General features: G+C 38.7%; 1 long non-coding RNA gene across 1 annotated transcript in view; it reads right to left on the reverse strand.

The window, feature by feature from the left end:
* Nucleotides 1-23142: 23142 nt before the first annotated feature.
* Nucleotides 23143-23990, reverse strand: part of LOC132636344 (uncharacterized) — a 32177-nt gene continuing 31329 nt past the window's right edge. Inside the window, exon 5 of the long non-coding RNA XR_009581214.1 lies at nt 23143-23430. This is a non-coding gene — a long non-coding RNA (uncharacterized LOC132636344). The remainder of the gene's footprint in view (nt 23431-23990) is intronic.

Consider the following 23990-nt stretch of genomic DNA (forward strand, 5'->3'; position numbering starts at 1 on the left):
ATGCCGTTTAGATTGACTCTAGCTCTTAAAAAAATTCTTTTGAAAAACTTGAAAAAACACGTACTGATTTTGAAAATTAAAAATAGAAAGTAAACCGCTTTTGTTTTAATAACAACAATGCAGAAGAGTTTTTAGGACACGAGAGTATATCATATTGTTCAAAATTAAGAGGATGAGTAAAATTAGACAAGAAATCCTTTTCCATTATTGAAACATGTTTTCTAGGTTTTTTAGTTGGCAAAAAAAGACATTTTGGGCCATAGCCCACCTGAGTCCTTTATTAAAGAAAACCAAACATTTAAAAAAAAAAAAGGGGGGGGGGGGGGGGGGGGGGGGGGCAGAGCCCATTCAGTTTGGTCTTTTGAAAAACAAAAATAGGTAAGTCATTTTTTGGGCTAAAGAATCCACTTGACTCTACATAAAGCTATAGCTAAGAAAACATGGCCGAGGCCGATGTCTTAATAGATAAAATAAGGTATTTTTTGGACTAGAACCCATGCAGTTTTGTCTTTAAAAAAGAAACCCATAATATAAACCGTTCTTCTTGGTGAAAGCCCACCTGATTTTTTTTAAAACTTTGGTTAGAAAATTTTGGGCTAAGGCCCACGTTTCAAATAAATAAAATAAAGTGTTTTTGGGCCTAAAAACGAAATGGACTTCAAAGTCAAAATTTTTCTTTTGAAATGAATCTGGGACTTTATTCAAAATAAAATATAGGGAGCACATTTTTTAAAGGAAATATATATAAGTTATTGGACCATAAATTCAGGTCATTTTCATAAGGATAAAACGTGAAAAATATAAAGAACCTCTTTCTTTTAAAATAAAAAACAGTTCAATTTTCACACCCATAGTTATAAAAATTTTAGGTAAGGATGTTCTAGAAATGTATTAAACGGATTAACCCGGTCCACGTGTGAGTAAAGGATGAATAAAACCTACTCACACAGACTATAAAAAATAAATAAACTTTCTATTCTTTTCTATAGAAAAACTACTATCTGTATATATAAAATGAACTAATTATACCCAAATCTTACAAATCCGAACTGAAATACCCAATATGCAAAGGGAGTATATTCGATTCTTTTTAAAAAATGATATGCAACATGACAGGCTTTTGCGGGAAATAAGCACTAAGTAAACAGTTCATGCAAATACTCATACATTTGAATTTAAAGGTAAACCGTATAGTACGGATCCTTAATGTTAGGATGCTTAACACCTTCCCTAGGGGATCACCAGAACCCTTACCTAGAACTTTGGATTAAGATGAATTTTTCACGGCGTATGAATAAATCCTTAAAACTTGGTTTTCCTAATTTTTAAAAAATTATGTGGCGACTCTTTAAAACAAATTCCAAAAGAGCACTAATGATTTCAAAGTAACTTTTTCCAAGTGCTAACCCCGCCTGCGAAAATGCGAACTGTTACAGTAGTTATAGTGCTTTTGACTCATTTGCCCCTATTGACGGTTCCCCAAGACCTATTAGTGGAATTTCACTTGTGGGGATGGGTGGCATGGTTCCTGATGTATTCGAACGAGTTTATGATAACTTATGTGAAATAGAGCCTTAAGGTGAAAAATGGTTGTCCGATAGTAGACCTTTCAGTAAACGGACCTTTTTTAGAATTCGTCAATTTTTAGAGGTCCGGATGGTCGATTATGACTGGTGGGATGTTCAGTTCGATTCCTGGGGCACTCAGGAGCATTTGGATTTATTGGTTGGAGAGTTGCTCTTCGGCTATTTGGTGTTGACCCGGTCAAATAGATCTCCGTTGGGAATTTCGAGACCACGAGTGTGTCCGTAGAGTGTTTTTATGTATGTTTGCATATCTGGTTTGCATCTAGGAGGTCTCGGGTGATTGTTGGATTTTGGGATTGAGTTGGTGAAAAACAAGCATTTTTACTGGTGTCTGATGCCAGTTGTGGCGGCGCATTGTACGCTATTGTGGACCAACCTCAACAAGGTCTGGTCTGCTATGGTGGGTTGAGTGGGTTCGAAGTGAACCGCTCTAGCAGACGAAGCTCCGGTGGAGTTGACACGTTGTGGCGAAGGGTGAGCTGCGATGGCGGGCCTGCTGTAGCGGACCCTCTACCGCTACGATGGGTGATGTGGGCCGGAACCCTATTTAAATCTAAGTAAAACCCTTCATATCTTATTCCCACATTTATTGTTTCTAAGTGTCTTTATGGCGAATTGAAGAGATACTAAGCAGATTTCTCTTGAGGGTAAGTTCTCTAATCTTGATTTATTTCATTGATAGAAAATCTATAGAAACTTGATGAAGAATATGGGTTTTGACACTTATTTCATTATTTGCTATTTAGTCTTTAATATGATATTTATTGATAGATTTGACTAATCTAAACAAGGAGTTTGATAAATGAGTGACCATAGGCTTTAATCTTCCATTATTGTTGATGAGTTAAAAGATTGAAAGTTAGGGTTTGTACCCAAGTTGGGGGTTTTGACTTAAATGATGAAATTGACCTATTCTTGAGTAAATTTATCAATTGAGGAGTAAAATTGATCTTCTAGAACATTGGATTACCCATTCCACCTAGGAAATATCCGTTTTACCCTTGTGAGCCCGTTTTCCCCCTTTTCATAGCTGTTTTTTATTTGAACGATAGTATAGCGATATGGATATCATTGCTTCTCATATCTAACTTAGAATTTGTTGATGGATAGACTTTGACTTGGAGGCTCTCTAGAAAGGCAAGGCAAAGTTTTGATTGTTCGTGGCTCTAGCTCGGCAGCCAAGTAGGTTACGGCTTACCTTCTATTTAGATTTTGGTTAGCAAAGCATAGGTAGAGCTATTGATTGTCAGATAAGGCATGTTACTCCTTCGGGTACGAATTGGGGATGGATTACATAGGTTTGGTATTTTTGATTAATGTGTGGGCTTGTCGACTCTTTCTGATTTATTGGCTTGTCGCCATGTGTGTGATATTAGACTTGTACATAGTTGTCATATTGTGATTATGATACGGTTGTCTCTTACTTGTCTTGACATTACCATGGATAGAGGAAAGGACTTGACTTGATATTAGTGTTGTGATATGTGTCCCTGTGTGGCACGATTGAGATTGATATGATACACTTGATATTTTTATTTTCAGTTGCATCCATCCTCATTTCCATGATACATTGATATTACCTGTGATTGGTGTTGATGATGATAAGTGAGAAGGAAACATCCGTGATTCTCGGGACATATTTGATAGCATAACCATCTCTGGGTTGTGAGCGGAATGGCTAGCGGTCTGGCTGATGGTGTGGATTCATCTCTGGGCCATGTGCGGATTGACTGGACATGGACTTCACGAGGTCCCCCATGGGTCATGAATATCTTGACATGGAGGTATTCCGTCCGTAACATGTATGTAGGGAGACTATAGTTAGCCAGTGCATTGCATACCATCACATTTCATTTGCATTGCATTTCTTATCATTGTGTGATACATTTCCTCCTAATTCCTTGGTTGATGATTCATCGAGCTGCGTAAGGTGTTTACATAGAGACTCGATAGACTCGAGGATTAGAGACTTTCACCTAGGCTATGACCTGACGTTACTGTACTTGAGTTATTGTTCTTGGACTTTGTTGTGTTTGTACCTGATTGTGAGCATGCTTATTCTTCAGTTTCCTCCGTTATATATGTAGCTAACTGTTGTCGGCCTATGATACCTACCAATACATAGTGTGTGTACTGATACTACCTTGCTGCATTCTTTTCTGAATGCAGAATACGTGACAGGCTCCACTTCTATTTCTCGTGATTGATTCCCGTGGCCCAGCTTACGAATATCTAGGGCGAGTGTCACACCCGAACAATGGCCTGGGTGTAACACAACAATCGGTGCCTGACTATATGTGATCGAGCGAACCAACTGGCTGACTGAATCAACATATGATATCAAAACATACTTATCAACATGCGAAAATACTGAATAAGTCTGAAAGTCTGAGTAAGTAGCCAACAAGGCTAACAGTAAAGATGCCAAACATCTGACTCACTGGACTATAGTCTATGAAGCCTCTAAAGAGTACTGAACTGCTCATTGTTTACCGGGCCAAGTCCCCCAGCATACCTCACTGACTGAACTACTATAAAGACTGAAAGTATGATAATGCCCCGAGGGAACTGGGGCTGAATAAGCAGCTGATACGAGAATGTCCCAGCAAGCAGAATTATCAACCTGTAAATTGTTATCTGCATCGCGAGATACAAGCCCGGGCAATAGGGATGTTTGTACATTTGAATTGCACTAGTATGTAAAGCAACTGAAAGAAATAACTTTAAGTATTGAAACAGAAACTGATTTGATAATTGATAACTGATAATTGAAGTGAACAAAAGAAGTAAAGAAAAGAATATTTCCTGCTCTGAATGAAGAATCACCTGGTTACTGAAATCATAATTTGTGGCCTCAGGGCCAATATAAGTACAGAAGTCTGTGGCCTCATGCCCAAGTTTACATATACATAACTGTGACCTCAAGCCCAAAACACAGGTGTTCAACATTAAACAAGTTATATAAAAGAACTGAGAATCATACTGAAAATTACAACACTGACAAACTAAGCAATTACTCACTAAGACATATATTCATAAACTGATTATAATACCTGAAGCTTTAGCCATTTATAAACTTGTTGAGTGTTCTTGACTGAGACTCATGGGTATCAAACATAAGTCTATATCAATTACGTACTGAGCTCACAACGTTCAGAATGAAAGTCATGAATGAATTACGAAACCAGAGATTAGAAGTTCTGCAACTACTCATGGAACTAAGCTTAACCATATTTCTGAGGCAATTAGTAACATTGTAAAAGAATGTGGCATAGGGAGAATCATTATAATTCCCAAACATAGAGACTTAGCCTCAAATACCTTAATTCCAACCTTTGAGCATTATACAACGTTCATCAACCCTTTCAACTCTAATCTATAGCAATACAAGTCAAAGGGATTCCATATTAGCAATAATATTCATGCTTTGGTCATCTAAGCATTTTATCAAACACTTGGCGGGCACAAAGCTCCACAACCTTCTTTAATGGTGTTTCCTTTACCCAATTCCCATTTTATTACTTCTAGCTGATTCTACAATCTCAATTAGGTGTAATTAAAATCATTCTTCATCACCCATATGATTACAACAATCTCAAATCAACAATCCCAAACCCTAGCATACTTCATATAATCCACTTTATCAAAACCATTTACTATTCTCTCAAGAAATCATCAATTCACAACTATAAATGATTAGAGAGTAAAAGCATTACCTTTTTGAAGTTCAATCCTCTTGAATTCGAGTTCTAGGGTTCTTTCTTCCACAACAAAGTCTCAAGCGATTATCTATGGATTTGAAGGGTTTAATCATGTTAATAGAGTATTGGGGAACTGAAATCAACTTAGAATCATCATTAGGATTTACTTTGAAAGGTTCTTGAGGCTTGGGATAACTTCTATCTCTTTCTAGGTTGTTTTTCGTGTTTGGGAAAGTTAGGGAAACAAACCCTGACCTTAATATATAGTAAAATATGTAACCTAGAAAAATCTAACTTCCGTGCCACCCTTGCACAGCAAGTGTGGCGCACAAGGCAAAAATTGGGTCTGAACAACTTCTTCTTGCGCCACACTTGCGACGCAAGGGTGTCGTTGCGCTGTCTTCAGTAAAATGGACGGAATTCTTCGTATAGAGCTCTGTTTAGGCTCCACTATATACCGCTGAAAAGGTATTTCAAACGGATACAACTTTTATGTTTTACGTTTTCTCAAAATCTCAACGAATTTACACGAAATTGGGCTGGAAGGCAGACATATTGAAAACTTAGCCCATTCTATCAAATCTTAAGTGCCTTATTATTAGCCATCTTGCGATGATCATATCTCCATAGTCCGATCTATGATAGGCCTGTTCCTTATATTGTTGGAAAGGTATTTCTACATTCTACAATTTTCAATAAGGGTACTTTCCAAAATTCCCAACTAATCAAGCGGTTATGGCTGTTCGAGGTAAGCTTATCAACCATTTTCGCAAAATGTTCAAACCTTCAATTTTTCCACTAAAACTCATACGAGTCTAACCTTATTTCTAAGATACGAGGTGCAACAGTGAGCATATGATGAGCTGCTTCCTTTGAGACTCATCTATCTATCTTTATTTACTCCATTCAGACAGTTATCATTGATTTTCAGACTTGTATATTCAGACAGTTATGTAATTCCTCTTGTACGAGTCAGACCAGTTCCTTGTGTATTCGTATTTTTGCACTTAGGTTATTTATGATTCAGACTTCTATTTATTCTTTTCTATTTACTTTATTGTTGTTGAATTAATGATTAAGGGACAGGTTTGCCTAGCAAGGTGGGAAATGGTAGCTGCCGCACGACTAGTGATTTCGGTCATGACAAAAACTCATTAGAATTGAAAAGGAATCATAAAATACTTTAGGGTTTTAAACCATCTTCGCCAACTTAAAAGATGAAAGCTAGCATAGATTCCAATCTAATTCATAAATAAAAACATAAGGAATTAACACCAAGATGAAATCACCCACAAGCTCTCCAAATGAATCCACTACACTCTCTAGGTTAAGATTTTGGTGAATGGAAAGAATGGGTTCGAAGTTGGGAATAAAAACGAAATTTTGTTCATCGATTTCCGCATCCGTGGACACCTTGTCTCTAGATGCGGACTCGTCTCCGCGAAGAGGCTCTCACATACGTGGACCCACTTAACACATCACCCTCTCGCGTCTGCGGGCCAAGTCCCGGAAAGCGTGACTGCAGTGGTGAACACACACCCGTGGAAGCGGGACACCAAAAACCAGCAAAGTCTGGCTTTTAACCAAGTCCAGCCTGAAACCCGACATCCATCTAAGACCTCCCGGGTACAAATCGAATATGCATATAAAAGTAAAAACACGCTTAGAACTCACCCGTTCCCTCGAAATTCCCAACGACGGTCATCTTGACCCGGTCAACCCCCCCAAAATCCCTAAAGTCCAGTTTTCAACCAACTGAGCACCTTGAGAACCGAACCAACTACCCTACCAAGATATAATCAACTATCCGGGCCGTATGGAACCACTGAAATTCCCAAAAAGGTTCATACATAAAAAATTCAACTTTTGGTCAACCATCTTTCACTCTTTGAACTAAAGGGCTTCTAAAATTATCAATTTTCGTTATGACTCTTCAGACTTACTCGGTAACAGTACTACTCATCCCTGTGGGTCAAAACTATTCTAACGGAGCTAGGGGAATTGTCAACAGGGTAAAAGGGTCAAAAAGTCTAAAAAACCAAATTGGTCATTACAATATTCCTCAAGTAGAGGTGAAAGTCATGCAAGTTTAACTTTCCCTCAGATCTCCACTCAAGTGCAGCTGCTACCTTTTTACTTTTTCTTTTGTGGGTTTTCCTAATCAGTTCCATTTTGACCAAATCCTTATATAAGGAAATATAAGAAAACAAATTCTCCACCGCCATTTTCTTCATCTTATATACTTATGAGTTTTGATCTCCTCCATTTTTAACCCCAAAATATATGAAACTGATAAAGGAATATGATACACAGTTTCTTCTCCATCACAATTTTCTTCATCTTTTTCATGTTAGAAGCAATTTTCAGGTTTGTTTCATTGTTGTATCGGCATGATCGTCATTTTATTCTTGTATTATTTTTGTCTCTCACGGAACGCAGAATTGCGATACCAATAGGCATTAAGGAGAATTTGAACTAGAACGTTGTTACACCTCGGAAAATTTCATGTCATCGTGTGATGGATAGACTAACGTAGGGTGAGATATATGCGATGTCTCTATAAGTAAGAAAGGTTACTTACTGTTCTCATTAAGATTCCAAAGACGTTTGACGCAAGAAAAGAAAGTTCATTGAGGAATGTTAAGTATAAGTCGTGTTTTGAAAGGGGTTGCAAGTACGAGCTAATGTTGATCTAATGATGTCTTGAGGAAAAGTTATAATGCTCCTTAAGTTTTTAATTAAGTGCTAAACAAGTTCTAAGAAGGTTCCATAAGGATTGGAAATCAAACGAAACGATGGAAATAATTTCAGGAAAGTGGAGTTATACGGTCCGTATAAGTTTATACGGTCCGTATAACCCAGCAGAAAATATGTTTTCCCTGATGGTGAAGTACGAAAACTTATACGGACCGTATAAGGGTCCATATAAGTCCCGACAGGCTGAGCAGTTTCCAAGTATAAAAATGTGATCCCACTTCTAATTTCTCATTCTTTCAACTTCTCCACTTCTCTCTAAGTCTCTAGAACATTCCACGCTTTTCATTTACAAGAATTCAAGGAAATCAAAGATCAATATCGTTAATCCAAGGAAATCAAGTGCAAGGAAGCTCTTAGGGGTTGCTAGAAGTCAAGAATTTATTTGGAAGAGGAACTAGGGTTTTCTTCAAGTGGAGCATTTTTATCCAAAACACATTTCTACACAATCAAAGGTGAGTTTTATGATCATTTCATGTTATATAGAATATTGAGAGGTTGAAAGACTTTGATTCTGGAATGATGTAGAAGATGGGCTACAAATATGAGAATAGTGGTATTTTTGAGTAGTAGCTGCACATGAATAATGACTTTTGACATGTTACGAATATAGTTATGTTATAAATGATATTAAGAATATGGGAGAAACATTTTATGAGGATGAATGTGGTGTTATATTATGGTTGTGGTTATGAATGACTTTGAGAGGGAATTTTGGGAATTGGATAATGTCGAACTAGTCAAGTTATGGATTATGATATTATGAATGTTGTTATTGATATTTGGGAGTTGTTATATCATATGGAGGAAGTTGTAGAAACAAAGGAGACGCTGCCCAATTTTCGCTAGCTTTAGCCTAAGCTTATGTATGTTTCCTATTATCTAATCTTAGCAAGAATTCCTTTTAATGTAGAATTACGAACTTGGAAGGAAGCGTATAGTCGGCAAGTTAGAAAGGCAAAAAGGTATGTATGGCTAATCCCTTCTTTTTCTCAGGCATGATTCCTATGACATGACTTCCTTTGTCTTTCCATGACCTTCTTACATTTCGGAAACTATGAGTCTATGTTTATAAACAGCTTCCCATGTGATAAAGACAAGAGATATGTTACGAATATGACAATGATGATGATGAGTCTAAGTCCAGAAATTCCGAAGTCTATGATATGATATCTTTATGACGTAAATGATTCCTTGGTATTATTTATTTATGTTAGACTCACCTTACAATGCTAGTTCCTTCAAGTGAGGCATGATGATCATGACTACTCTATAATGGAAATCGGGAGTTCTCGACCTTATGTCACCCTGATAGAGTTATTGTTTGTATTTAAGTTCTAATGCATGTTTATGTATAAGTATATGATGATGATTACACCATGCCTAGATGGTCGGGCAGCACCGCTAAGGCGGACGACTTACTACACCATGTCTATATAGTACGGGTAGCACCACTAGCGGGCGGCATGGGATGCTTAGCCCGGACGCGGGCTAACGCCGTTGTTGATTCAGACGGCTTAGTATATAGATATGTGTGATAGGTTTTAAATGTAAAAGTGAACATGTATGATTCCGCCTCAAGGGGCAAACAGTGACACTCATCTTTTCCATCTTATGCTTTCTACATTTCCTTGTTAGGTTATTATGCATGTCTTACATACTCAGTATAATGTTCGTACTGACGTCCTTTCTTTTTGGACGCTGTGTTCATGCCCACAGGTAGACAGGAAGGTGGCCCCGATTCATAGGAGTCTATCAGCAGCTACACATGATCACCCCATTATTCCGGAGGTGCCGGTTATTGATGTATTCTTTTGTGTATATACATACGAGCATGACGGGGTCCTGTCCTATTCTTATGTCACAGTACTCTAGTAGAGGCTCGTAGATACGTATGTGTGGGTAGTATTGTCTCATGAATCCATCAGTGTATATTTTGTATATCATTTTGCAGCCGTGAGGGCTTATGTACATTTATATATTATCTTGGAGTCTATATGTGTTCAGGATGAGTATGATGACTAGTGTAATGACTGGTGCTCGGTAGTCAGCTCCGTGTACCCGTCATAGCCCCCTAGTAGGGTCGTGACAAACGTAGACAGACATTCGACATTACTCATTTGTGAAGGTGGCCCCCTCGTACATGTCACATGTGCGTTATAAGATTAATTGCTCATCTACATCGCACACAAATAGATCCCTAATCAAGGTTGGAGATATATGTAACAGTTCGCTTTTTACGCGGGTTAAGGCATAAAAGCTACTACGAACTCATTGGTGCTCTTTCGGACTTTATGTTGAAAAGAGTCACCACCTAATTTTTAGAAAATTAGGAAAACCGGTTTTGAAGTGTTTATTTAAATACAGTGAAAAATCCTTCGCAATCAAGAGTTCTAGGTAAGGATTCGAATGATCCCCTGGTGAAGGTGTTAGGCACCCCAGTATTAAGGATCCGTACTCATATTTTGGTTCGGGTTAGTCCGTTTTAGTATGTCTCAGTCTCATTCGGAACTTTTTATATTATGAAGGTTTAACTTTTACAAAGGGAGTTTTCATACTTAAAAGGGGTGTTTTTTTTGCTATATGAAACTCATCTCTTTTGGTCTTTTATTCTCCGAGTTTTGATAAAATAAAGCCCAAGCATGCTTTGGTCTCAAATATTTACCCAGTTTCTGGTTCAAAATAAGCCTGCTCCAGTTCAAAAATGAATTTAGAATAGCTGAAAGTTTTGGGTACTTGAAAATTTACTAGTGTTGATGTGAACTCAAGTATTTATTGAAAAAAAAGAATTTTATGAGCCCTGGCCCAAATCCCTACTTATTTAAATCTGTGAACAGAGTTTCCTCTCAAGACCGAAACTATGTAATTTAATTTTAAGGAAAATTGGACTGTTAAATTGCTAAATTGAGTGACGAAATTCTGAACTTTGAAAAATGTAAGTTTTGTAAAGATGAGGCCTCATGTTTGCCATTTTTATCTTAAGTTTAAAAAAGGCCTGTTTTTTACCCGCTAGTACTTGAAAACTATTTGTAAAATCCATTTTTTGATACTTAGTTTTGAAATGTCGAATTTGATCGCGGTTTTGAAAATCCATTTGGGGACCTAAAGTCATTTAACCAGCATATGAATTGTTATCCTAAGACGGCTAGTTCAAATCGTAAAGATTCCACCATAATATGAGTTTGTACACATTTACAAATACATCAAATCAAATAAATGAATAAACACGGGTATGAAAGGAAAAAGAAGAGAGGTAGACTGAGGGCGTACCAAGCCCCAAGTTGGCCATTGTCACCCATGGCTGGGCCTTCTGCGCGCCTCGATATTTATCTTCGCGGACTCGATTATCTCCATTTTTTGAAATAAAAGTACTATTAGGCCTTTTGCCCAACAGGTAGGCAGCCCAGACCCGAGTGGTCATGCAAGTGAAGAGAAGAAAGAGGGAACCCAGTTAGTTTATAATTACTGCACTTATCACAATAATAATTAAACCAAACATGTACTCATTATAAAAAATAAATCATATGAATCCTGCACTTATCCCATCCTAGTCTTTAAACTGGATAATTTGTTGATTAGAGACTTCAAATGGCATGGGGACTGGGTCCTTGCCCAGTATTCCCGATGTCGCACAAGTTCCAAGGGGTTTCTGAGAACCCCAGGCATAGCTAACACTGGGAAAGGCTTAGACGATCCCAAACTACCATGGTCCATCTCAAAACAACATGTCCAAAATGGGACAAGGGAGAGCACATAACTCAAAAACTCAGGATAATTCAAATGACAACATCAAACATTAAACATTCAAAAGAGTACCGAACATATAGGATTTCTAGAAAGAAAGGAGGAGATGACCTATTAGCATGACATACACATATTGGGCATAAAACTAAGTCCACAACCTAAGCAGGTTTGGTCATGAGTGTTAAACAAAGGAAATTACTCAAAATAGCAAGGATGACAGTGTACAGTCAGACCTTAGATAGACAAAGCAGTTCAGCATTTCTATTTTTAAAGACTAGGAGAGAAAAAAAAAACACAAAGTCACAGATGGGAGAAACAACATCCTAATGTCACTGGAGGTACAACGAACATGCCACTCAATAAAACAACCCATAGAGTAACATAATTAGAACAATTTATAATGGTTCAGATGATGTGAAATAGAAGGAGAATGTGTGTGATCTAAAGAATTCAAGCTTGAGAACTGAGACAGCATACAATGTACAACACGAGATCAATATTTGGCCCATGAAAGTCGTATCTCATTTGTAGCCACAGAGGAAAAGAAGAGAACCCCCCCCCCTTCTCATGGTTACAGTATTGACTAGGGTGACAAATACCTCACATACAGATGCTGGTTCTTTTCAAAGGATTCGTTATGAGTCATTTGCAATCAATTTCCATCAAATCAGTCATGTTTTAATACATGTTACCCCGTTTGTTCATTGGGATAGGAATCATGCCAGTTTAAAATAGAAAAAAAAAACCAAGATATCAGACCCATTTTTAAACACATACAGGCTGCAATAGTCAATTAGCATGATCTGGACTCAAACCTGTGAACTATGGACTCCATGGATTTAACATTGTTGTAATGCCGGGCACCAACATGACAAAAATTATAATTATCTTACAATGGCCTAGATTAATCAATACATTACAAACTAAATAGAGATTAAGAGGATTTCTATAACTTAACACATAGATAGGTGATCGCAGGCAGGCAAAACAAGGGAAACACAAGATCAAGACCATGCTTCTAGAGTCAGTTTCAATCCTATAATAGACCTATAGATGTTGGATGATCCATTTGGCACGTAAACATACAAAACATTATCAAAATGAGTAGGCAGTCAGTTTAGTGAACTTGCAGATTCATAGAATACCAAATATCATCCGAACATATGTTATAGGCGCAGGTTAAGGCACTACTTATTACATAATACTGAAAAAAGAGCTAAATGGGAACCATACAGTCATACTATTAGGACCAATTGCAGCTACATACTATCAACACAACAAAATGAATGACGCATGTCGATCATGATTCAAACAAGAAAGCATTTTAGTGATCTATAGAACCAAACCATTAGAATTGAACTATCAATCAGATGCTACATATACTACATAAGTCAACTGAACCACTCAGCATTTATATAGGATGAAACACACTAATCCACATAGATAAGTGATACGCTCAAATTACACCTATTAATGGTATAACGCGGACGTTGTCAAATATAGTAACCCAACAAGGTTGGGGTCGAATCCCACAGGGAATATCGTGTGAAAAGGTTACTAAAGTCGTAGGATGCTAAGTTCTAGGTCTAATGTCTTAATCCGATGATTTTGGTAAAAGTTGGTTTTTCTATAACTAATTGCTATTTATTGCTTTGGTGGTAAATTATGGTAAAAGAAACTAAGGTTGTGTTCCCGCTAGATAGGGTGTATGATCATGGGTGTTGATCTTGATATACTTCTAATGGATCATTATATGAATGCACTTAATCTCTATGTGAATCTCTACTATTTCCCAATAAATAAAGATTATGTCTTTCTATGATTTTCCCAAATATAAGAAAGTAACTATGAAGAATGATTAATCATGACAAGTAAATTCTGCTTATTCCTAAGTGAATTTATTAAACAAAATTTAAAGCTTTGAGTCCTTGTTAGCTATTCTTACCAACCCTAATTATTTTCCCAAATAAATCAAGGTTTATGGCTTTAATCAACGTTTGCAACCATTAATTATGAATGAAGAATGAAGAATAACTAAACTCTAATAATCCATTATTTGTATGTCAATCACAAACCCAATCACAAAACATCCATCATTGGCTTCACAACCCTAGTAAGGGAATTTAGCTACTCATGACAAAGAACAAGAAATAAGAAATTCAAGAATTCATAATTGCTTACTTTGGAAGAAAAGATGAATTGATAATACTTGAATTGATGTTTGAATCTTCAAAAACTAGAGAGTATTTAATGTTCTAAGTCAAGAGACAAAAATATAATAATTGATGTCTATTAAAAACCCTACAATGACTATTTATAGGTTTTGAAAACATAAAAGTTACAGATTTGCACTTTGGTCCCGTCGTTACGAAATACGGTCCGTAAATTGAAATACGGACCGTAAATCAGTTTATGACCCAGTCGTCCTTCAATTGTGAGCAAATTCCATCTTTTGAAATATGGACCGTAAAGTGGTTTACGGCCCGTAAACTGCCTGGTCGTCTTTCAACTTCTGAAACTCAGACTTTCTGCCAATTGCTCGAACGGTTAAATACATGTTGGAGTACGGACCGTAAACTGAGCTCGTAAATCACCATCTTCTTAACCTGGCTTTCTGGTTCTGTTATCCTTTAATACGACCATGGAATACGGCCCGTATTGTAGAATACGGACCGTAAACTGAGTTTACGACCTCGTTCTGCACTTTCAACTGTTGTCATGCCAAATCTGTTCCGTCACCTGAAAAACACTAAAAACCACATAAAATCACATGGACTTGCTTAAAAACAAGTAAAACTTAGAGCAGAAACGCATCGATTTGTGGCGTAAAATCACGCCACATCAATAAGAAAGCACTATAATGAACTAATACAACTAAGCTATCACAATCCAGACTTAAAACACATTAGCAGCCTGGAAAATTAACCAAAACAAAAGCTTAAACATAAAGCACAAAAAGCAGCCAGGCAAAACATTACACTAGCTACAGGGCTTGAATTATCAAAATCCAGGGTTAATCACATTTTAAAACCAGTAAGAACTAACTAGCTAAACTACTTAAAATACCAAATAAAGCAGGCTAACTAAAAATTAGACAGGAAAACTAAAAAAAGCAATAAAGTGATGAGGAATTACATTTTTTAGCTGCAGCCGGTGTCAAGAATGGACTTGGAAACCTCCTTTTCCTTCAAATCTCAAATCCTCCGTCACATAAAGGAAGAATCTAAGATTTTTACTAAGAAAAAGGTTCAATAACCTTGCAAATACTAAAATTAATACTGTTTAGCTTTTATACTTGAATGAAATCTCAAGTTAAAGCTTTTTCAGACTTTTTTTTTCTCTTCCACTCTTTTCGAGACAAAAAATTTACACTCAACCTACAACCACCGATGCGGGACATTGAGTTTTACAACTAGTTTGAGCCCAGATTCAATAATAGAGGGTTCAGATCAAAGGAAAACAACCATCAACGGCTAAAATTTATTCTTTACAACTGTAAAAGGTCGAAATTAATTAGAAAACACAGAGATTGTACATTAAGGGTTGTTTGGATGGATTTTTGGAGAGAGAACTCGAAAAAGGGATGAAGCATGAATGCTTCGTCCTTTCTCCACCTTACCCAACGACGTCATGGTGTGGACTTCACCAAAACCGACTATGGGACTTGTTCGCAGCAGGGAGAGAGTGGTAGGGGTGAGGTAGCGGCTAGGGCTTAACCCTAGCCCCTCTATGGAAATTTGCAAATGACCCACTAGGTCTTGTTTTGTATAACTGAAGGAGTATTATATGTTAGCTGGGTCGGGTCGGCCATGGGCTGGACCTGGTCCTATTTTTTTTTTAAATCGAGGGCCCCTTTGTATACAAAAGGCGTATATAAGTGTATATCGAGTGTATACATACACTTAGGGGTAGGACATGTAGTTTGGTAAACTAGGTACGTATATAAGATAACTAATTATAATTAAACTTAATCAAAAGATAGCCATATCAAGATGTATTTAATTTTTTAAAAAGTGATTATTAACCTGTTTTTTGCAAACATGACCTTACTTGGCACGCAAATTAACTAAGGGTTGCAATCAAGCCTTTTATGTGATTAATTACTAAAAAAAAAAAACCTTGACTAATCTTAACATTTAATTGTCGCAAATATAGCCTTATTTTGGTACTAATTTAACCAATTAAAACTAATTTGCATTAATGACTTCAATTGATTTGCGAATGGATTGGGCATCTCAATTAAAGCTATTAGGGGGCTAAATTTGCAAAATGACCCCAGCTATCTTAAACCATGATTTGGTTAATTGTGAGGTGGTCGTTTATAAAAAGCACAACAATTAAAACTAAATTACAATTTTGTCAAATTGAAATAGTTATGTAAACATACAAAATTCAAAGCTTTGAGGGGTAAAATGGTAAATTCTCTTAATTACTTGAACTCCTTGGATAAAATAAGATAAATGGCCTTCTTGTCTGGATTTCTTGATTTTGATTCATTAGATGAACAATTGTTTAAAATTGTTCTGTTGCTGATAAATTATAAAAGTATTTCATAAGATGCTATAAAAATGATGTAAAATGCCGATAAATTTCTAAATGATTAATAGAGCCTTGAAGATTTCTCTATTAATTTAGAGAAGTAAAATATTGGCCTAAATAATCATGTCAGAATCATTTAGGTCCTCCGTGAGTGTGAAATTATTTTATTTATTATCCAAGGACTCTGAGTAATCAAAAATAAATTATAGGATGTCAAAAATCAGGTGTCAACAACTGCCCCTTCGGTGTTCGGGAATGGCGGGACCATCCCTGAACAACAAAATTTGACTAACCTTGATTTTTGATTGACCTGGCTCATTCTACCCTTCGATCCCCTGCAAATCACATAAGTGTGGCCAGACCCTGGTCTCTGGATTTCCTATATATCCCAGGCTATACGAGAATTCAGGCCACTTGTAGTTCGATTCTATTAAAGACTTTTAAGTGTGTAGCTGAAGAGTCCTGAGATTACCAACGTCCTGTCTGATTTTCTCAGAACTTGTTGGATCATGGCCGACTCTCTGGCTTTGAGCCCGCCTACATATCCCTCTTCTCTGGAAATCAGGCCACATGTAGTTCGACCCGCTGGATAAGAGTATGTCCCTTATGCGGGAATATCTTCGGATTTCCCGGTGTGTACCCGACAGATAGCGATTTTAGTAAAAGAAATCAAAAGCAGATAAATTATGGGTGAGTCTGAGAGTGGATGGCATCCAAGTCCTGGTCGGAGAGCTTGACTCTCATGGGTACCCTCTCTTGACCAGCTGCGTAAGAAAAAGTCCCACGTTTGCTCCGCAATTTGTCTGGGTTTGGCTCTGCAAGCTGGTTCCTTTTATGGTGGCAGTGTTCCTGCTTCCTAAAATTGACAACATTGAAAATATATATGTGGAAGGTAAATGTGATGGCTCTCTTGGCATGGCCCTCTTGGCAGTATGTATGAATGAATGGCCCTCTCGGCGGTTTGTATGAATGGCCCTCTTGGCAGTTTGTATGAATGACCCTCTTGGCAGTTTGTATGAATGAATGGCCCTCTTGGCAGCCTGTATGAATGGTCCTCTCGGCAGCAGAAAAATAAACGTGCAATAGCCCTCTTGGCAATTTGCATGAATGAATGCCCCTCTCCGCAGTTTGTATAAATGACCCTCTCCGCAGTTTGTATGAATGGCCCTCTCGACAGTAGGAAAAATGAATGAATGGTCCTCTCGGCAGTTTGTACGAATGAATGGTCCTCTCGGTAGTTTGTATGGATGGCCCTCGCGGCAGCAGGAAAAATAAATGTGCAATAGCCCTCTCGACAGCAGGAATAAATAAACGTGCAATGGCCCTCTCGGCAGCAGGAAAAAAATAAACTTGCAATGGCTCTCTTGGCAATAGGAAAGTAAAAATATGATGGGGTGATAGATATGGCCCTTTTGGCTGGATAATCTTTCTTTCGTCCGTAGTGTGGGTTGTGACTCTCGTGGTCGGATATGCCCCTTTGCCTTTTTCATGACCCTTTTTGGTCGTATATACCTTCATGCTCACTCATTGCGACCTTCTTGGTCTGATATATCCTTGATATTCACCTTTTGCACGACCTTTTTGGTCGGATTTATTTTTACGCTCATTAGCTTCGTGACCCTTTCGGCCAGATGAGTCTTTACTATCCATTTTTGCTGTGACCTTTTGATCTTTCTTTGCTAGGCCGAGTTTTTATGATTCGGCCTTGTTGTGAGTAGACCGAATAAAGTGGCGCGCCTGCTGTCCTGTTACAAGCTTCCATCCACAGAAAAGTTGTAAGTTCCCTAAAAGGCCAATTAGTGTCATTGTCCTCCCATCTGGCGGCTCTTCTTGGTGCTCTTCCGAACCCTCTTGGGCTCGGTATTTTTGAGAGATGGTTTAGAGCGTACTTATACTAATGGGTGTATTTTGAGGACCTAAAATAAAATTTGTAAAATGCGTGTCGTTTTATATATATATATATATATATATATATATATATATATATATATATATATATATATATATATATAACTTTATCATGATATGTGTCATTGAATAAAGTGTTCCGGCTCTCCCGGAAGGTATGATTGCTGGCTTTTCAAACTAGTAGAATTTTCGAGATCTTCTTGAAAATCTTGTACCGGTTTTTTTATGTTCCGAGGGTCTTTACTATTTCTCATTATGCGGGAATTTTTGAGGTTCCCTAAAAAATTATGCCCCAGTGTATGGCTTTGTTTTTCCATTTTCTTAGTTGATTGTTTCTGGTAGGAATTTTTGAGACCCTCTCTGCCCCAGTGTAGGGTTGACGCTGGCTGACTTTGGTATTGGTCCTTGCAACTTGATCTCGCTGATTGCTCCTGCCTTATTGTCTCTGCAGCTTTCCTTATAGCTTCTTGGGTTTTTATTTTATGACGACCAAGCTCAAAAGCGCCTACGTATCCTGTCGCAGCAAGAATTCAGGTCGAACGCAGTTCAGAAAAAAGTAACTAAGTTTTGGTTTTACTAATAATGTGGCCGGGTCCGATAAGGACTGCCCACGTATCCCACTTTAGGGAAGTCAGGTCATTGCCTAGTTCATTACATTGCGGATTTGTTTTTTCCTATTCTATTACAAGATATGATTACAAGCAAAGGATATGAATACATGGAAATAATGTTGCGATTACACACACATGAAATCCTAAACATAATATCTCTTGAGCGCGTCCGCATTGATGTCTTTGGGCCACTCTTGTCCGTCAATTTCAGCTAGGACTACAGCTCCTCCTAATAGAACCTTTCTAACCATGTACGGTTCTTGCCAGTTTGGTGGAAATTATCCTTTGTATTATTCTTGGTGAGGGAATACTCGCTTGAGTACGAGTTGTCCAATTTGAAAGAGTCGGGCTCTAACTCGCTTGGTGAAGGCTCGAGAAATTATTTGTCTATAAAGTTGTCTATGGCATACCGCCACCATTCTATTTTCATCTATCGTGGCTAGCTGCTCGTAGCGGTTTCTGACCCATTCTACGTCATTTAACTCGGCCTCTTGGATGATTCTGAGCGAAGGGATCTCTACCTCTACAGGTATGACTGCTTGTGTATCGTAGACAAAGAGGTACGGGTTTACCCCGATGGAAGTTTGGGTCATCGTTCTGTACCCCAACAAAGCATAAGGCAACTGCTCGTGCTAATTCCTGTAGTTGTTGACCACTTTTCTCAGGATTCTGTGGATGTTTTTGTTGGCAACCTCTACAGCTGCATTCATCTGCGACCGATAGGCAGTAGAGTTCCTGTGGGTTATCTTGAATAATTCGCAAATGTCCTTAATCAAATGGCTATTTAGATTGGCACCATTTTCTGTGATGACGGATCCTGGTACGCCGAAACGACATATCATATTGTTTTTGACAAAGTCAGCCACGACTTTCTTGGTCACTGACTTGTGTGAAGTTGCTTCTACCCATTTAGTAAAGTAGTCGATGGCGACTAAGATGAAACGATGTCTATTGGAGGCCGGAAGCTTGATGGGTCCTATGAAGTCCATCCTCCATGCCACGAACGGCCATGGCGTGCTCATCGCATGTAATTCTGTGGGAGGGACCTTGATCAGGTCTCCGTGTATCTGGCATCGATGGTACTTCTGCACGAATCATGCTCCATGGTCATCCAGTAATATCCCGTCCTCAAGATTTTCTTTGTGAGGATGGATCCATTCATGTAGGGACTGCATGCCCTTGTGTGCACCTCTTTCAGCAATTTTGTAGCCTCTTCGACGTCCATGCACCTAAGTAACCCAAGGTCATGTGTCCTTTTGTACAATACTTCTTTGTTCAGGAGGAAACCATTAGCCAACCTCCTAATAATCTTCTTCTGATTTGCTGAACTCTCTGGGGGTACTCCCCCTTCTCTAGGTATGTCTTAATATTGGCGTACCATGGTTGGCCATCTGGCCCGGCCTCGACGTGGGCGCAGTGAGCCTGTTCTTCTCTTAGTGTGATCTCCAGAGGGTCAATGCGAGTGCTCTCGGGGTGCTTATCATGAAGGCTATCGTAGCCAACGCATCTGAGAACTCATTTTGGGCTCTCGGGGTATGCCTGAAATCGATATTCCTAAATCTCCGGCACAGTCTTTGCACTAGATTTACATACGGGAGTATTTTATCATTTTTGGCCGCCCAATTCCATTTTACTTGATTTATGAGTAAATGGGAGTCCTCGATTACCAGCAACTATTGTATGTTCATGTTTAACGCCATCTTGAGGTCGATGACACATGCTTCATACTCTGCCATGTTGTTTGTACACCTAAAGTTGAGTTTTGCGGCCATCAGATAGTGTCGTCCTATTTCTGATATTAAAACCGCCCCGATGCCTGATCCTTTGTAATTGATTTCCCCATCAAAAAACAGTCTCCAACCTGAGTATAGCTCTGTCACCTCTTCTTCCATAGCCATTACTTCTTCATTCGGGAAGAAAGTCAGTAAAGGTTCAAGCTTCTCATCGACGGGGCTTTCTGCCTGCAAGTCGGCCAGGGCTTGTCCTATGATTGCCTTTTGCGCTACGTATATGATGTTGAATTCACTTAGTAGCATCTTCCATTTAGCCAACTTTCCCACGGGCATCGGTTGCCAGAAAATGTATCTCAATAGATCCATTCGAGATATGAGGTGGGTAGTGAACACTGATAGGTAGTGCCTCAGCTTTTGCGCTATTCAAGTTAGAGCACAACAGGTCTTCTCTACTAGCGTATACCGCGACCCGCAGGATGTGAACTTCTTGCTCAAATAGTAAATGGCATGTTCCTTTTTGCCTTCTTCATCATGCTGGGCCAGTATACACCCGAAAACATTTTCTGATACTGACAGGTACAGTAAAAGAGGACTCCCTTGTCTAGGCAGCACTAAGACGGGAGGATTGGAAAGATATCTTTTGATTTGTCAAATGCCTCTTGGCATTCCTCCGTCCAATTTGTGGGAGCGTCTTTCTTCAGTAATTTAAGGATTAGCTCCATGATCACAGTTGACTGGGCTATAAACCGCCCAATGTAATTCAACCTTCCCAAGAAACTCATGACTTCTTTCTTGGTCTTGGGTGGTGGCAATTCTTGAATTTCTTTGATTTTGGTGGGATCCAGTTCAATGCCCCTGAGGCTGACTATGAATCCTAACAACTTTCCGGCGGGCACTCCAAATACGCATTTAGCAGGGGTCAGCCTCAAATTGAACTTGAATAGCTCATCAAAGAACTTGCGCAAGTGCACGGTATGTTCTGAGCTTTCTTTTGATTTTATAATGACATTGTCCATATAGACTTCGATCTCTTGATGCATCATATCATGGAAAAGGGTAATCATGGCTCTCATGTATGTAGCGCTGGTGTTTTTAAGGCCGAACAGCACTACCCTATAGTGGTAGACTCCCCAAGGGGTGATAAAGGTTGTCTTCTCAGCGTCTTCTTCGCTCATGAGTATTTGGGGGTACCCGGCGAAACAATCCACAAATGACTGCAGCTCGTACTTGGCACAGTTATCTATTAGGATGTGGATGCTTAGGAGAGGGAAGTTATCCTTTGGATTGGCCCAGTTGAGATCTCGATAGTCCATACAGATTCGGATCTTGCCGTCCTTCTTGGGTACTGGTACTATGTTGGCTACCCAAGTGGGGTAGGATGTTACTTCCACTATTCCAGACTGGATCTGCTTCTCTACTTCATCATTTATCCTGATACTCATGTCTGGCTTGAATGTTGGCGTCTTTTGTTTGATCAGGACAAAGCCCTCCTTGATGGGCAATACGCGGGCCACTATTTCAATGCTCAACCCTAGCATATCTGCGCACGACCAGGCGAAGACATCCACATTTTCCTTCAATAGAGCTATGAGCTCTTCCCTTTGTGGGGCTCCCAAGTGAGCACTGATCCGTGTTTCTTTGACATCCTCTTCCTTGTCGAGGTTGATCGCCTTGGTTTAGTCCATATTTGTCTTTTTTTTCTCTTCTAATTCTTCCAATTCCTCTACAACCCTTCTGGCATCATCGTCGCTTCGTCGTACTCCTGTTTCCTAATTTCCACATTTGTTTAGCGACACGTCGTGACATTTTTAGTTGTTTTATTATGATTACTACTGAAAAGGCGAGGCAAAGTAAAATTAGGCTTATTCGTCGTTATTACGTGACTAGTAGGAAATATTTTGTTTTATTATTCAATAAGAATAGCAGTTTTGCGCAGATCGAGGATTTTTATTAATTTAAAAGCAAATGAATTACAAACTGTGGTCCTGGCTCAGAACTCAAACCATTTCCATTTTTAAACATCACGAGGTAGTTTTAGAAAAGCCAGTCGCTCGAGTCTTAGCCGACGCTGACACTTTTAGCAAAAGATTCTTTTTTCAAGGAAAATCTATCTATCTACCGAGGAGACAAGAGGGAAGTAGATGTTCAATTGTTCACACGCTCTACTGGTTTCAGGCTGCATAAGGTGGGCACTTCCTGGATCTTCTCGGTGCTCACGTAGCAACCCTCTTCTTGGAATAGCAACTCGAGACCCCGCCAACTTCTCCTCCATTCGGCATCAGCGTGTTGTTGGGAAATGACTGGTACAACCTCGGAAACGGCTGCAACAGGCTCAATGTTCTGAATTCTCTCTTGGTAGCCCTTGCGAGTGTCACGACCCAAACTGATAGACCATAACTAGAGCCCAAGTTGTACCTGCTAAACACCAACTTACTAACATGCTTGACATAACTAGACTCAAAATGGACTCGTGATAAGAATATCTGTAAAACATGCTGTCGTCTCATAAAAATCTTTATATCGAAAATAAGTATATTCAAAAGAGTCATAGTCACATACTGTTCAGAATAAGTAAGCAAGCCGACGAGGCTGCCAAATATATACAAAGTATATCAAAAACCATGTTGACTCAATTAGCTAACATATATAAGACCCACGAATATCTACAGACCTCTAAAGATTATAACTGTATCATAAGACGAGACAGGGCCCCACTGTACCCCTGAATACGCAAATCAATATCCAAAAGATCAAGTACCAAGATGAACTCGATAGCTCCAGAACAATGGAGCACTCTAACTCAGGCTGAACAAGAGATCCTAAGATGAAAGGTCACCAGCCAGTCTACCCATACCTGCGGGCATGAAACACAGTCCCCAAGGTAAATAGGGGAGTCAGTACGGATAATATATTGGTATGCAGGGCATGAACAACAATAAATAAGTCATAAGGAGGTAAGCTGAAACAAGAAACTCAACCTGTACTCTAAATAGCCTCGAAGGCAAGAATCATGCATGCTTTCATATAAAACCACTTATCAATGCATAAGTACCCACAGACCTTTATCGCCATCATATTTATATAACGTACCCAGCCTGTATCAGGACTCGGTGTGAATAGCTAACTGATCGGTGGTTGCACATCTACGTGTCGTACCCGACTGACTATAGCGCGGCTCGGTATCAGTAACATAATGAATATATATATATATATATATATATATGAATACATACGAGAATCGTAGAATCATTATGGAACCTTTTGATGAGATGTAAGGACATAAAGGTTTCAAGTGTCATTATGAAGTAGTAATGTTCAATAAGTAAAGTTGTCGGAATCATAGACATGAACGATATATAACAAGGTAGCATTTGGGGTCAAGTCATAATTCCCCTAATGTGTCTAAGAGTGAGA

This window comes from Lycium barbarum, chromosome 1, assembly GCF_019175385.1.
Source record: "Lycium barbarum isolate Lr01 chromosome 1, ASM1917538v2, whole genome shotgun sequence".
Taxonomy (NCBI): domain Eukaryota; kingdom Viridiplantae; phylum Streptophyta; class Magnoliopsida; order Solanales; family Solanaceae; genus Lycium; species Lycium barbarum.